This window comes from Myotis lucifugus, unplaced genomic scaffold, assembly GCF_000147115.1.
Source record: "Myotis lucifugus unplaced genomic scaffold, Myoluc2.0 scaffold_10305, whole genome shotgun sequence".
NCBI lineage: Eukaryota > Metazoa > Chordata > Mammalia > Chiroptera > Vespertilionidae > Myotis > Myotis lucifugus.
In genome coordinates, this window is record NW_005881353.1 from 444 (window position 1) to 5,839 (window position 5,396).

A 5,396-nucleotide genomic window follows, 5' to 3' on the forward strand; every position below is an offset into this window, starting at 1 on the left:
TATAATTGCAGTATTTTTTAATTGCATTCAGTGTACTGGTATACACATAAAGCAGGCTGTTTTCACCCAATGAACAGAATGTTTTGCTTTAGCTTCAGTGATATAAAAATACATGTTAGAAAAGCATATGTTATCATTCTTATTAAATATTCCTTGAAAAACTAAAACCAAAAAAAATTCATCAGAGTATTTCAAAATAAGAAACAAAAACAAATGAAAATTTGATACCTGAAAAATATGGTAATTGAAATTAAGAATAGAGTTGTTTATAAAAGATTAAACAGAGATTGAAAAGAAAATTAGAATTAAAGATAGATTAGGAAAAATAATATTCAGAATGTAATACAGAGAGACATTAGGATGGAAATAAAGCAAATACTATAACAGAAACAAAAGTATTTTTCAAAAATATCCTTTAGCAGAATATATTTAAGATAATGTTTATCAAGAATAAAGCAAACTGATTAGTATTTGCAGAATGATAAAAGTCAATTGATCTTTGTTTTCTTTCCTTTTAAAGTAACATAAAAGTAAAGACTTAAACCGTTTTAATTGCAAGAACACTTTATAGCAAAATATGCTTTTGAGTATTTCCCAGGCATTATTATAACGAAAAATATCTAGTTGCTTTTGCTATTTGCTATGAAATTCTCAGCTTAAAAATAGTAAGAACCAAAATAATTTTAAAGTTATATCTGGTCATTCCAAATGATAAATTTTAACTGAATATATTTAATAAATAAAAATATAAGAACTAGAACAATCTATTTGGTCTACAAGGAAACGACTGGTTCTGAGGTGCATAGCAAATATTTATTGAATGAATGAGTAATTAAAGAATTAATTTTGATGATAAAAAATCTGTTAAATTTTCTATTTTGAGAATCTACAAAAAAAGTTATTGGTTTATTATTACTACTTTTTAGCTTAGAAATAAAGTTGCCAGAAAATCATAAAAATGATAGAAAACAGTTTAATTTCTTTATATTGGTAAATGCAGGGAAGCACTTGACAGCATACATTAGAGAAATAAGTTACATTTCATATTTTTTAATGTTTGATTGCAACTTACACTAAGAAAAGTTCAATAAAGTGTGACAGTTATTGAAAAAATAATAAAATAATTTTCACAAATTAACTGCTAGAGGCAGGATGCCCTGACTTCAGATAGTTATTTCTCAGTCATAAGGGGAGTATTCATATAATTGTTCTGGAATGAATAATAATCTATAATAATAAAAGTGTAATATGCTATTTAGACTGGACGTCCTTCCTTCCAAACAAAGCTGCGGCGGTGGGCAGGGACCGAGGCAGAGGGGCAGAGGCCCACAGCCGCGTGTGGCGGCAGGGGCCAAGACCTTTACACGAATTTCGTGCATCAGGCCTCTAGTCCTTTCATATTTATCTTTTGGATCTCTTCCTTTTAAAATCTGAAAGGAAAATGTGAAAAAATTTAAAATAGACAGGGCTCAGTAACTTTTAACTATGCTGTCCAAAGTGTATAAATGCCGGTTGAAAACATTTTCTCTCTTTTCTTTTTCCATATAATGTTTTACTTAATGTAGGGACTTTAAAATAATCCTTTAATAGAGAAAATACAAATGGCAAATTACACATATACAGAATGAATTAATGATTTTAAGACAGGTAATTTTGTTTTCTCTGACATTGAACAATTAGCTTTCCATTATTAAAATATATTAGTGATTTTAAAAAATATTTTATCCATTCTTACGATATTTATTAAAATTTTTGCTATAAGTCCAGGTGTTAAAAATTGAATAATGAAGGTTTAAAAATGCATAATCTTTATACCATACCAAAATCTGCTTCATAGTGTTTCAAGTCATCTACAAAATATAAATAAGTAACAAAGTTTTTTCCTGGAGGTTGGCATAAAGCATTCTAGATATCTAAGGAGAGCAGGGTCCAAGAAGAGAAAGAACCCTTCCACTTCTCCATCAAAACTGTTCGGACCTTGGAGGAAGAGTAAGGCCAGAAGCATTCTACCCCTGACTTAGTGCATTGTGCTTTGGTTTTTCATTTTTTCCCCATCCTCACAGAGTTGATGTTTACTTACAAGCTGTTTTTCCCCCTAATATATCTGACTTTTGACTGACAGCCGGTTTATTCAGTATCTGAACTTGAATGGCATTGAACGCTTCAGATACTCCTTTCTCTTTTCCAGGTCTCTTCTCGGAAGAAGACAAGAAATCTCTGACTGTTGATTCCGAGGGAAGTGATTTCTATGCACATGTGATTTTTACTCGTTGAAATGCATGACAAATGTTGAATAAATAATATCTACAGATACAATGTGTGTGTTTGTTCAATGTAAATAACACTCTGAAACCTCTAATATCCTTATGGTTCTTGAGCATGTTTATGTACAAATGAAGCATACTCAGTCAATCCCAGGAAACTGTTTATTTAACCTCAAAAGTTTCACTGCAGCCAGTAAAAGCAAGATAATTCACCATAAATAGTGAATTTCCATTCTGACACTTCTTTTCATTCTGTGGTATTAAACTTTCCTTTTCCATTTTACTTTTTAAAGTTGAGTTACAGAAAGGCTTGCACATTTAAAATTCCCCACAGACAAAAGCTCTGAAATAGCCACAATACAATAAGCAGGAAGTTTAACCATTCATACTTCCTTATAGTGCAGGTAAGCCATCAAGTAGAAGATTAGAATTTAATGACAGATCTGTATCTGTTTATTGGGCTTTAGAGCAATGGTACTTTAAGTTGGGATATTTTTTCAGTGCATTTTATGCAGAAATACCTCTGGGAATCACATAATTCAACAAGGAGTGAAAACAGGAACCTAGGTTAATATGAAATTTTCTGTGGACTTTGTGCATTTCTCAGAGCACATAGCATTGTGAATCTTCATACAGAACATTTTTGAACGTGTTGTTCACCAAACTTATTTAAAGAAGAACTACCATTTGAAAGCAGAATCAGTGAGGACTATTATTCATCTGAACATACTTTCTGAAATGGTGGACTAGGAATGCTATAAAAGGATTTCACGTTAGTCCTTATATTCCTTATATGTCTCACTTCTGAATATTACCGCCCTTTCTCTAAGTGTCAATTACTTGACTGGCATCATAGGTAAGTTATCAGTGAATGGATCTGTGAGATGTCATGCTTATATTTTGTGCCTTTTAAAAAGTTTCTCATATTTCTGAATGGATGATTAGAAAGGATAGTGTGTAAACACCCTTTTTATAGACTAAATTGTATCCCCAAAAAATCCATATATTGAAGCCCTAACTCCCAATGTGGCCGTTGAGAAGATAAATAAGGTTAAATAAGGGCATAAGGTTGGGCTGCAATTCAATAGGTCCCCATAAGAAGAGGAAGGGACACCAGACTGCACTCACACAGAGAAAAAGCCAATGAGGACACAGCAAAAAGGTGACTGTCTGCAAGCCATGAGGAGCGTTTCCCCAGAAACCAACCCTGCCAGCATCTTGATCTTGGACTTCCAGCTTCCAGAAATGTCAGAAAGTAAATTTCTGTTGTTTAAGCCACACAGCCTGTGGTTTTTGTTACAGTAGCCCCGGCAGACTAATACAGCTCCCAAATTAAAAGCAAAGCACATTGAAACACTTTTGTTTCTCTGAATTTGTTTTTAACTTTTCCTCTATCATCGCTCAATATCCAATGAGACTAAATGATAGAAACCTGTGTCCAAGTGCAACACAGAAATTGAGATGCTCTTATGGGAGAAAGGGAGATAAAAGTTTTACTCTACTAGATCCCTTTAATTTTCTTAATAATGTCAATACCAAAAATCTTTGGGGTGGCAATACTGCTTTTTTCTTACTTTTAAAACAGTTGTTACTTACACAGCTACTAGTGCTTTTAAAAACATCTTGAAAATAAAATAAAAATCATTTACTCAATAGCTTTTCCATTTCAATAACATTTTTTTACACTCTTAAGGGTACATTGTTGAGAAATCCAAAGTGTAAAACCCATTACCTGCCATTATTGCATTAACATTAAAAAATATGCATTTTAACAAAAAGTTTGATATTCAAAAACAAAATTAAAAGGCATGACTTATAAATACATAAATATCCATGCATACTTTTACAATGATAGCTACTGGAAAAATGAGACCTTTTAAAATGCCACTTTCATCCCAACTGCCTCTTTCCTACAAGTTGGTAATAGCAGGAGTTGTAAGAGAGCTTCTATGGTCAAAGTCACATTTCCCCCTTTCTAGCCTGTAGCTGATATTGAAAATGTGATGAATCTTCCAGCTTAGTTTTGATGCTTTCTCATTAACTCACTTCTGGTAGTAAACTGTGGCAGGTCTTCCCCTTCAACCCCATAAGCCATTTCCATCACCTTATCTAAAAGGTCTTTGTTATAACTGCAACCCAGGGAGAGGTGGTTGGCCCAGACCCTGGAGAAGGACAGCAGCTGGTCCAGATGGCTGGGGCCCGCAGGCGGGTCGTGGTAGTCGGGCAGGTGGTGCAGGACGAATTGCATACGGGCCTTCCATTGCTTCCTGCTCTCCGAGAACTGCTCGGGAAGTCAGTGGCCTGCGGTACCCCAGAAACCAGCTCCCCCAACGCTGCGGCGGCATCACCACCCACCATGGAGCCCTCTGCCTAGGGAAAGACCCACCCGCTTTCACTAACATCTTTAACATCAATCCATTCTGATAAAGTTTAAATAATGACTCCATTCAGTCCTTGGTAAAGATAATAAGCAAAAGTCCACTGTATTGCATTAAGTTAATCAGCTCTCCAGATGAACCATTTCCACAAATGCAAAGCGCCATAACTCTTCCTTTACACTTCTTTTTTTTAATTAAATCTTTATTATTCAGATTATTACAGTTGTTCCTCTTTTTCCCCCCATAGCTCCCCTTCACCCGGCCACCCCAACCTCTGCCCTTACCCCCCTCACACTGTCCTCATCCATAGAAATACAATTTTTTTCCAGTCTCTTCCCATACCACCCATACCTCTTTCCCCTCGAGAATTGTCAGTCCACTCCCTTTCTATGCCCCTGATTCTATTATATTCACCAGTTTATTCTGTTCATCAGATTATTTATTCACTTGATTTTTAGATTCACTTGTTGATAGATATGTATTTGTTGTTCATAATTTTTATCTTTACCTTTTTCTTCTTCTTCCTCTTCTTAAAGGATACTTTCAGCATTTCATATAAAACTGGTTAGGCAGTGATGAACTCCTTTAGCTTTTTCTTATCTGTGAAACTCTTTATCTGACCTTCAATTCTGAATGACAGCTTTGCTGGGTAGTGTAATCTTGGTTGTAGGTTCTTGCTATTCATCACTTTGAATATTTCTTGCCACTCCCTTCTGGCCTGCATAGTTTCTGTTGAGAAATCAGCTGACAGTTG

The 5,396-nt window shown here is 34.6% G+C and overlaps 1 pseudogene; it reads right to left on the reverse strand.

The window, feature by feature from the left end:
* Positions 1–4,281: 4,281 nt before the first annotated feature.
* On the reverse strand, positions 4,282–4,622 carry LOC102436463 (annotated as a pseudogene).
* Positions 4,623–5,396: the final 774 nt, after the last annotated feature.